Below are 12103 nucleotides of genomic sequence, written 5' to 3'. Positions count from 1 at the left end.
GATAAGAGTTACACATCTACCTCTCTTTGGAAAATACTCCAGTTTTAAAGGAGGTTTCATATTCTATAAATAAGAAAATATAATTTTACATCCCCCCGTTTTGCTCAGTATGTGGCTCTATAAAGTATTCACAACTATATTTGCACCTGTAGATTTCATTTAGAGCCTGACTTCTCTGCAACAATAAACACAGATCAACAAGGCCCAGCACCAAAGTCCTCATTGGTGAATATCTAAATGATCCACAATAGGAATACTGAAGTTTCCCTTAAAATTATGTTCTTTTCAATAAGAAATATGATTCTTACTCTCAAGCATGATTTTCTTTTTCATTTGGGCTGTTAAAGACATGTCTTCATTTTTTTAAAAAGCATTTTATAGCTTCAAGAAGTCACCCAAATAGCATACTAGATTACATACTTAGAATCCTTAAATCCTTAAATCCTCCTTGAGCCTTTTAATAATATATTTTGAAATTTCTCATCCAACTCTTAACCTTTAAAATGATATTTCTGTTGAGGGAGATCTCTTGGCTACACCTGATTTTTTCATATTTACTTTATAACTTGTTTGGATTAAGACACTGTTAAGTCCTTTATTGAAATTCCACAATAGCTTGAAAAAGAATTTCTCAAAGTATCTCACAAAACTAGAGACTGTCTTAAAACTGAGAGATTCAAGATCCATAAAATCTAACTCATAAGGAAAAAACTGATATTCTACTAAGCAAATATTGTCAAATTCACTTTATGAATGTTATTATCACAGTTTAAATGTGTTTCCCAGAATCCTTATTAACGTAACCTAGAATTAATCAGATGCATGTATCAACAATGAGAGAAATAATGTAAGATGGCTTTATTTTATCTCCGCGATTTCAGTCTATTGGAGCGACTGAACAGAGAAATGGTGACTTAAAATGACAATTAGGCCATATGAAAATGTCAAGATCACAAGATAACAAGAATCTCATTCTGCATAAAACTGCCAAAAATAAGTTAGGCTGGCCAAAATGCCAAATAATAGCTATATGATGAATGTGTCTTACTTTTGCCTAACCATAAGATGGTATTAAATATTTAAATACAGAACATGTATATATGTAGATATATACATATATATGTCAAATTTAGAGATGTATACCCAAAATATTTTGATTAAGTATTTAAAGATTTTATTCACTATGATAATGTAATATAATTAGTAGAATTTCACCACATTTTGGTCTACTTACTTCCTTGGAAATAATCCAAATGAAACTGAAAAATCCCTTTACAAATAATCAAATAAAAGATAATTATTATGAATCTTAACAATTTATTATCCCACTAACATTAATATATCATAAAAAAACAATAAAATTTTTCAATTTTTAGATTGAAAAAGAAAGACACAAGTTAAATATTTCCCTTTTGATCAAAGTGCCATGAACTTGAAAGGATTTGCAAAGTGGAAACAGGTGTAGTCAACTGTTGGCATACATTGTAAGTTGTTTGACACGTTTTAATAGTGTGATTCAAAACTGAAACTTGACATTAATACAGCATTGGAAGATCATAAATCACTTTAGACAGCACACTGCAGTCTTAATTTTTTTTTATACTGGAAGTATTTTGTAATACTTTGTATTTTTAATATGAGAAAATTTCATATTATCTTTGTTATTATTGTGATATTACATATTAGGACACAAAACTAATGCAAAGTTTAAATAATAAGATAAAAATTTAACTTCCTCCCTATATAGTTAATACATTATATATAATTCCATATTATTTTCAAAGCAATTAAACTTTTTTTTTTCCTTTGGCATATTTTAGATATTTTATTAAAGGCTGGACATTATAAATGATTTCAAATGGAATTTATACACATTCACATTTTATAGTTTATTAAATTGATGCATAATTAAAATAACAAAAAAAATTAAAACTCCATTTAAAACTTTCATACTAATATTTTTTTTGTAAGAAAGGACAATTTCATGTAACTGCTGACAATTTTACTTTTTACAATGGCATTTTTCTAAGGATTCCAATTTCATTTTCCCATGGAAACAATCTTATACCAACATGATTTATCCCCATAATCTCCTGGTGACACTTTGAGTGGAAAATAATGTCAGGAAAACAGCACACAGGATGCTGACTGCTTCTCTTGCTCTGGGCACCACTTCTGAAGCGATGGTCCCACTCCAAGTATCACTTTTCAAAAATTAGTAGTCATGCTGAATGCTGAAGATTATTCCATAATGGCTCAAAAACAGCTTATTGTTGCCTTTCAGTATATTAATTGACAAGAATAAACTAAACACATTGATTTCCACAAAAATTGATATTTTAACATAAGCCAGAAATGTTTAATAATTAAAGAAATTTAATTAAGGAAGTTGCTTTAGGTTAACCCAAAGGGTGTCTTTGAAAACTTTACTCTTGACATACACATTACATCCAGTTCTCAAAGGAAAAATGCAAACGATTTTAACATTAAATATATATGTATATATTGTTGTCAGTATTCACCTGTTTTAGGTTTAAACCTTTGGTCCCAAGAAATTTCTGCTGTTGTCCATTCGATTCTCTCATCTCTTTTTAATTCCTAGTGCCAGATCAGTCAGATAAACATATTAATATTAAGAATAAAACTCAGTCAGGTAGCTATTTTTTACACTGACCTATGTTTTTCTCATGAATACTAATAATATGTTGACTTGATTTTTTTTTTCTATTTTCTAAGGATTCCCTTTCTTGTGTGAAATTCTCAAAATCTGAACACATTTCATGGATTGAAGGCATCCAAACAGTCTCTAGTAGGAAAATATATAGCACATAATCCTTTAAATACATACAAAAACAGCTGGGACTTATAATAACAAATGAAGGGAAAGATAAAGGAAATATACAAATCATAAGCTTCAAGAAACACATAAATCTTTATAAAGTTTTATCATAACTTGGACAGAATGTTATCCTTTCAAAACCTGCCAGATCACGCCAGACATCATACACAGTTTTAAAACTCAGGTGCTTTGAAGTTATCTTTCACGTCCTCTCAGCTTTGGAGTTTGGAGTTTTGGTCACTCCACAGATCACAGCAATGCATGTATTTGTTCTATGTTGTCCTATTGTTTTCCTATGTCAATCATTGTTCTCTCCTCCCTTTAACTCAAAAGTAAATAATTTTGTTATTTATAATAGATATTCTGAAAATCTTAAACATTTTTTGCATAAAAATGTTAAATTTATGAAAGATAATATAGTAAACTGGACTTGGTAGATTGCAAAGAAAAATCTTTTTTTCTTTCAAACTACTGTCCTCTTCAAACTCACTCTGTCTACTCAGTTTTTCTTGCCTGCAGATAAGATTTTGGCCAGCATGTTTAGCTTTTCTCTTTTTCATTTATTTATTCATTCATTCATTCATTCATTCAAAAAATGTTTCAGATATTTCAGATACTAAGTACCCAACACTGTTCTAAGTGTTTAGCTACATCAGCGATGAACAAGATTCCTAAGAAATTTACATTCTAGTTGGGGAAAGTGAGTAATTCTACGAAAAAAAATTAAATCATTAATTAATATAATCAAGCATGGTAAAGGGAGTCAGAAGGTCCAGTCTGGAGATGGGGAGCAGTAGGGGAGGTATAGGGGTTAGGTGGGTCAGGATTTAGTATTAATTATGGTGATCAGGGGAAGCCTCATTGAAATGGTGATATTTAGATAAGATGATGAGTTTAGTCTAACTGCTATCTGGTAGAAGAACATTCCAAAACATATAGAGTAAAAGTTTTAAAACAAAAACACGTCTGGTATGTTCACACAACATCAAGAAAGCCAGTGTGGTAAAGCTGACTGAACCCGTATGGAAATGTGTAGAAAGGGTCAGAGAGGAAGGGAGGGTAGCAAAACATAAGACCATATTGGCCATTTTCTAGACTTGGTATTCTATCTAATCTTAGTGAAATGGAGATACAATATAATCTGACATATTTTAGAAGGGTAACTCAGTACCCAGGCAAGAGATGGTGGTTCAAAGACGTAACAGTGGAGAATATGTTCTGAAGATAGAGCCATTATCATTTTCTAACATATTTGATATAGAATATGAGAGAAAGAAAGGAGATCAGTATTGCTCCAAGGATTTCAGCTATGATAAGAATAATGGAAGTGAAGCAGATGTCCAGAGGACAGGGGAAAGTGAGGGATAGGATTTGGGACACAATATTTGGAATTTTAAAAGTTTTACACGTCACATTTCTGATGTTTATTAGACAACCAAGTAGAGATGCGGAGTCAGCTATTAGATATATGTGTCTATAGTTTAGGAGCACAATCCGGCGAAGAGATTTTTTAAAAATTCATAGTAGTCAGTATATGGATAGTCTTAAAGATATGAGACTGAATGAGATCACCATGGAGCTGTGGCTATAACAAGAGAAGTCCAAAAACTAAGTTCTGGGCCATTTTGATGTTAATGGGTCAGGTAAGAAAGAAGGAACAAAGGCAAATGAGAATGAAGATCCAGTAAGTGAGAAAGATAGCCAATCAAGTGCAATGCCTTGGAAATAAAATGTTAAAAGGCAATTTAGGAGAGAGAGAGACCAACTATATCAAATGCTGCTGACAGGTTCAATACTTCCAGTAAAAATGGCCAGACAGTGTTAGAATTCAGATATATAGCCTGAATTACATTTTATTCTGAAAACTAGTGATCATATTACCAACCAGCATAAATTTTAAATGAAAATGTCTATCAAAAATTATAAAATTGCTTTTAAATTAATTTTAAAATTGCTTTTAAATTAATTTAAAAAATTATGAAGTTGCTTTTAACATTTCTCTGCAGTCTTCTGAGACTCTGATTTTAGTAAAGATATTATCATTCTATACATGTAACATATCGATATTTGATTTCAGCAGCAAAATTTCCATGTTTTATCAACCACCAAATGCTTTTTACTCTTGAATAATAAAAAAATTGGACTAAAAAAGAAAAACCTTTAGCTCATTCTTCATTTTCTGAAATGTTATAGTCTGTTTCAATATATGTTCAATACCATATTTATGGTCGTTACTGACTCCAGAAAACTGATTGTATTTAATCCTCTCATTACCTTTGGGAATAGTACACAAGTGCATACTTCGAATTTTTCCACCTAATATTGAAGCTTAAAAGACCATAAAAAAAACTCGGACACAATAAAGGATGTCTGACAAATACCAATCAATCATTTTCCAAAGGAGTCTTTTGGGGAAGTTACAGATGAAAACCTTCCTAAATGCTTTCTAAATATTAATGCTGGAAGTTTTAAAGAAAAATCTAAGGCATTCTTAGCCCTTTAAGACCATTAATTCTTACTTGGCCTCGCTCTTCATTGATTCTCTCCATCTGAACTATCCTAAACCCAGGGTGCCCAGACAATATCTTGCCATACCGGGGAAGATGACATAACTAGATTCAAAAGAGTCTTTCTACCTTTTATTTTGAAATATTTATCAATTAACCCTAATCATTTAAAAATCTCTTTTAAAAAAGCAAAAGGTTTTCAAACCATTTCAAACCAGTTCATTTTAATAAGAAATAATATCAATTATTAACTATACGGTACCACTTAGGCACAGTCTCAAATGCTTGAAATAAACATCTCAATCAATTTTCAAACAATCTTTGGATTTAGATACAATTATGCTCACTTTATGAATAAGCAATAATCTTGATCAAGTCAAATTCAACAGGTGTAAGTAAAATCTGCCCCTTGGAAAGTCACTGTGATACTTGTAACACTAGAATATGAGTGTTAATCTTGGACCTTAATTTTAAGGTTTATATCATCTTAAGAAATTCATTTAGCTATTCCAAAGTCTAAACTACCTCATCTATATAATAATGACAATTTCTCATGTAAACTGTCTTTTTTTTAAGTGAATTATAGTTGAAATGTAAAACTGTAACATTAAAAAAAAAAAAAAAAAAAACCCAAACTGTTTAAGTCTACTCTGGCAGACTTTGCTAGTTTTATTAGTCAGGATTAACCAAAGAAATGGAACCAATAGGATGTATGTATTGGTAGAGAGAGAGATTTATTTTAAGAAATTGGCTTACCTAATTGTGGGAGCTGGCAAGTCCAAAATCTGCGGGGCAGTTTAGCAGTCTGGAAACTCAGGGAAGAGTTGATGTTGCCTTCTTGAGTCTGAAGGCAGTCCACAGGCAGAACTTCTTCCTCTTCAGTGGACTTCAGTCTTTTAAGGTCTTCAACTGATTGGCTGAGACCCACCCATATTATGGAAGGCTATCTTCTTTACTCTTCTTTAATAATCCATCCTGTATTCCCTTCACAATCAGCAGGCAACTCAACTAGTCATGGGCCTTTACCTGGTAAGGTTATCCAAATACTTATTCCTGAAGAGTCTGGACCATTATTAGTTCTACTTGAATTGTATTGTAGTTTTCCACTAACTTTAATCACAAAGAATGGCAATACTAAGAGATGTCCTAAGGCAGGGGTGCCTAACATCTGGGCTGCGGACAGGTACTGGTCCATGGCCTGTTAGGAACCGAGGTGCACAGCAAGAGGTGAGAAGCAGGCAAGCGAGTGAAGCCTGCTCCTGTATTTGCAGCTGCTCCCCAGTGCTAGCATCACCATCTCAGCTCCACCTCAGATCATCAGGCATTAGATTCTCAGAGGAACACCAGTCCCTGATGCCAAAAAGGTTGGGGACCACTGCTCTAAGGGATCTCTTGTATTCTAGACATACTCTACTTTATCTCCATTGTAGCAGTCCAATTTCCTCCATGGTAATCAGGATCAATCATCCAGCCAGTACAGTAAATACCTCCTCTGCTTGTTGATTCAAAGGCATGAAGAACCCAAGGTGGCCAGGTAGCAGTTATAACTTTCAGTCCAATGGAAACATTTTTCTGTCTCCCAGTAAAGCATTCCTCCTTTTGGAAATAAGACCTCTCAACCATCAAAGCATAACATCATGTGGACAGGAAGTAAAAACTTTACCATTGTATTATTAGGGGTAATAATAAGTGGTGCCACTCCCATTTCTACTCCTAATTCCTGGGTCCATGAATCTCTAACTGTGATAGGAACCAAACCATATATTGAACACTGCTTTAGAGTATGTACAAATTCCTGGAGAACCTTGCCACAGCCCTATAAGGTACTGCCACCTAGCTGACACTGTAACTGAATCTTCAAGAGGCCTTTCAACCATTCTATCATGTCAGATGGTTCAGGATGGCCAGATCATGGTAAGACCAGTGAATTCCATGAGCTCAGGCCCATTAATGTATACAATTTTCTGTGAAGTTCCTTGATCATAATGTGGAATACCATGAAAGTGGATAAGGCATTCTATGAGTCCAAAAACAGTAGTTTTGGCAGAAGCATTCCATGCAAGGCAAGCAAATCTGTAGCCAGTGTAAGTGTCTATTATAGTAAGAACAAACTGCTGACCCTTCCATCATAGAAGTGATCCAATGCAATCAACTTGCCCCAGGTAGTTAGCTGATAACTCTAGGGAATGTCACCATATTAGAAACTCAGTGTTAGTCTCTGCTGCTGGCAGACTGAACACTTGGCAGTGGCTGTAGCCAGGCCCTGGTAAGTGGAAGTCCATGTTGCTGAGCCCATACCTAACCGCATAACGCTGTGTCAACCGAAGATTGTTGCTGCCAATCAATGCCAACAGAAGTCTCCAGTTGAGGGTGCAGTAAAGGGGGAGACTTAATTCAGTGCAACTGTGATACAGCATGTCTGTTGAACAGCTCAACTGTGATACAGCTCTCTGTAGAACAGCATAACTGTGGAACAACTTAATAGAGTTACAGCTCAGATATGATACAGCACAGCTGTGGAAAGGCACAGCTGTAGGGTAAGGCTCCACTCTGCTCCCCTCTGCTCTGGTGTTGCAGCTTGGCCCCTCTCTGGAGAGACAGTTCCACTATGGTCTAGACCCATCCACTGAGACAGTTTCGGTGATATAGCTCCAGCTGGTGGAAACAGAAAGTATACTCCTTGAGCCAGAGGGGAGATGACTTATATAGAGAGAAGTCCCTTCCCCTGGGCCCTGATTTCTCTGTCCTCATGCAAATGAGGACTCCAAATCTTCATAGTTTGATTGGTCCAAAAAGTACTGTCCTCACTGGTCAGAATGGAGCCACTCTGATTGGTCAATGAAGATGCAAATAAGGATACAGCTGTGCAGTTCAGATTGGACACTGAAGATCTGTTTATTGGTTGAAATGCAAGTCCAGGAACTCCTTTATAAGGATAAGTTCAGCTGGTAGGAGCACAGTGCAGCTTTTCCTAAAGTGCAGAGCACACGAGTCTTCTGTTTAGCAATGACTACTAGACTCTATAAATTTGAGCACAGTTAGCCACCAGGAGTCCTCCTTAACAGGCACATTCATTCTTGGTGTTGACATCTACCACCACGTCCACTTTGTTCATAAGCCCTGTGGGCACTGACAGGGATGGTTAGGAAAAGAGACTGACCATAGAATGGGTCATCTTGTCCACTTGATTATTAAAATATTCTTCTGCTAAATCACTCTTTTGTGAGCAGTCACACAGCATACAAATACCTTTACATTTTTCACCCATTCAGAGAGGCCTATCCACATACCTCTTCCCTAGATCTCCTCATCATTAATTCTCCAATCATATTTCTTCCAAGTCCCTCACCTTCTAAACAAACCATTGGCCCCAGCCTATGGGTTGGTATACAATAACACATCTGGCCATTTTTTCCTTCCAAGAAAAATTAACAACCAGATGCACTGCTCAAAATTCTGCCCACTGGGAGGATTTCATCTTAATACTGTCCAGGGATGTCCCATAAAGGGGCTAGAGTGCTACAGCTACCCCCTTTCAGGAGATGTCTGCCTATCGTATAGACTCATCTTTAAACCAGATCCAGATTTTCTTTCTCTTTAGACCGATCATAGAGAACAGGTGAAGGCTGGGAGGAATAAGGTAACATAACAAGAATGAAACCATAGGCATTTGGGCCACTTCTTCATGAAACTTATTTGTGCCTTAAGAGCCTACTCAAGTCCAATCCCATATGCACTACTTGCATTTGATGATGTAGTGCAACTGTGCATCCCCTACTTCATGGCTTGGTGGATCAGACAATACCCAGTTCATGATGGGGATCTCAAGTTACCTGGCAACTTAGTAATCTATGGTTAGTGATTAGCCTCTACTAAGGCCCAATCAATAGCAAACCAAAAGCTGTTTCGCAGAAGGAAAGTAGTTATCCATAATGGATAACAGGGTTTTGCACCAAAATCTGAAGGTTCTGAGCTGTTATTCATCTATAGGGTCTGTAAAAGGCTCCAAACCAAATTCTTATCTGACACTGAAACTTCAAGCACCATTGGATCTACTAGATTATATGGCCCAAATGGGAGAGCAGCTATCATGGCTGGACCAGTTGCAGAGCCTTCCAGACTAGACCTGTTGCAGAGCCTTCTCTTGTTCTGGGCCTCAATCAAAACTTGCAGCTTTTGGTAACTTGGTAACTAGCTGGAGTAAGGCACTTAAATGAAGAATACGTTACCTCCAAAGTCCAAAGAGGCCCACTACACATTACATCTCTCTTCTGGTTGTTTAAGGGGCCAAAGGCAACTTATCCTTCACCTTAAAATGTGTATTGTGTCATGCTCCACACCACTCAAACTCTAGAAATTTCACTAATGTAGAAGGCTCCTAAATTTTTGTTAAGATTTATTTCTCACCCTCTGCCATGCAAATGTTTTACCAATATATCTAAAGTAGTTGCTATTTTTTTCCCCACTAGGTCCAATCAGCATAACATCATCAACACATTAGATCAGTGTAATATCATGTGAGAGAGAATGAGAAAAGTGATCGAGATTCCTCTGAACTAAATTATGATAAACTATAGGGCTGGAGTATAGATATAATCCCTAAAGTAGGACAGTGAATATGTATCATTGGTTTTACCAGCTAAAAGCAAACTACTTCTGGTGGTCTTTACTAACAGTGATGGAGAAAAAATTATTTGCCAGATGAATAGCTACATATCAGGTACATACCAGGTACCAGGGGATTTATTAATTTGCTCAAGTAAAGAAACTACATCTGATATAGCAGCTTCAACTAGAGTTATCACTTGGGTATGCTTACAATAATCCACTGCCAATCTCCAAGACTAATCTGTCTTCTGCACAGGCCAAACAGGCAAGTTGAATAGAGATGTGGTGGGAATCACTACCCCTGCGTCTTTCAAGTCCTTGATTGGTGGCACTAATCTCTGAAATGCTTCCAGGAATGAGGTATTGCTTTTGGTTTATTATATGCCTAGGTAGAAGCAGTTCTAGTGACTTCACTTAGCTTTTCCCATCCTAATAGCTCTTATTCCACAGATAAAAAACCAATATAGGAATTTTTCCAGTTGTTCAATGTATCTATTAAAGTTATGGATCCCAGACTGAAGAAATAACCACAGTATGGGCTAGCTTACCCACTGGACCCACTATGAAATGGATCTGAGCTAAAACTTGACCTCAATAAGCCTGGGCTCTGTATAGAGGACCACAGTAACATTTTGGGTCTCCTGAAAAAAGCGTAAGTTCAGAGCCAGTGTCCAGTAATCCCTGAAAGTCTCCTTATTTCTTTTTCCCCAATGCATAGTCACCCAGTAAAAGGCTATAGGTCCCTTTGGAGAATATGGGAGAAATATTAAAAGTATAAATTTTGGTAGTGTAGCTGCATCCTTACTCATGGGATCTTGACCTCCCCTTCACTCTGGGATTCTGGGTCTGTAAACTGGTTCAAGTCTGGGAATTGATTAAGGAGTCATAACTCTCTGCTTTTATAATTCAAGTCAGACTTTTATTTACTTGACTTATAACTTTTCTGCTTAAACAGAACAAGTAAGGATTCAGTAGACTTCCCATCTATTTCACTTCTAGGAACACCATGATTCAGCTAGCCAACACCATAGATCTCTGGAAGTCAAACTATTCTGAATACTGCTTTGACTCTGCTGTCTGATATGATAACCACATCCACCTTGCCTTTGGTGATTAAGTGTCATCACTTGGCTCCTGACACCCCAAGATCCAATAATCCCCTTTGCATTTAGGTTTCCCAATTCAGTGGCATTGAGAATTGGGAATTCAATTTGTGTTGTAATTCAGTCACTAGCAGGATGAGAGCCGGGGTCTGGTTTTCAGCAATCTCTACTCTTTGGCTATAAGAGATTGGGGTTTCTTTTAGGGTGATTTATATGATGCTTAAATTGAAAATTCAAATCCTTGAGCTCATCCTTTTTTCTCCCCACTTTTTCCAGTATAATTAGGAACAAACAGCCAATCTCATTATACTTGTTAGTTTGACAAAAATTTTCTAACATATCAAATCCATCATCACCCAAAAACCTGCCTTCTATCAGTATCTAACTAGGAGTGTCCAATGGTGATATTTTGCATATCTTTCCTGCCATATCATATAATGGGCTATCAGTGTTTCTACTACTAGAATAGAGTCATTAGTGCCTTTAGAACTAATCAGATTAGAGATCTAATCCCAGAGCCCCAGAATCAATTCATGAAACTTATCTTTAAGATCTGGATCTTCTAGAAGCACTCTCAGGCCAAAAAGCAGTATTAGTCATGGTTGTCCAGAGAAACAGAATCAATAGGATGTATTTATAGGTATGTAGAGAGATTTATTTTAAGGGATTGGTTCACACAATTGTGGAGTCTGGCAAGTCCAAAATCTATAGGTTAGTCCAGCAATTAAAGACCCAGGTAAGAGTTGATATGTTGAGTTAACAGGCAGCATTTTTTCTCTTCAGGAGACCTCAATCTTTCCTCTCAGGCTTTCAACTGATTAGATGGGGCCCACCTACATTTTGAGAGTAACTGCTTTATTAGAGTCTACTAATTTAAATGTTGTCCACTCTAAAATATACCTTAACAGTAACACCTAGACATCCACCATAATTTCCCTACTTATTCTATTTTTCTTACCAAAGAAATTACACAATCAGATTTCTACTTCTATAACTTAAATATAAGAAATATGAACTTTGTGTACATCACAAAGTACACAAAAATC

The 12103-nt window shown here is 36.0% G+C and overlaps 1 pseudogene; it reads right to left on the bottom strand.

Annotated features, from left to right (window-relative positions):
- LOC120615142 (Y-box-binding protein 1-like) overlaps positions 1 to 12103 on the bottom strand; it is a 225264-nt pseudogene that overhangs the window by 164216 nt on the left and 48945 nt on the right.

The sequence above is a fragment of the Pteropus medius genome, unplaced genomic scaffold, assembly GCF_902729225.1.
Source record: "Pteropus medius unplaced genomic scaffold, Ma_sr-lr_union100, whole genome shotgun sequence".
Classification (NCBI taxonomy): domain Eukaryota; kingdom Metazoa; phylum Chordata; class Mammalia; order Chiroptera; family Pteropodidae; genus Pteropus; species Pteropus medius.
The sequence above is the reverse complement of the archived record's forward strand: the minus strand, read 5'-3'. Positions and strand labels throughout refer to the sequence as shown.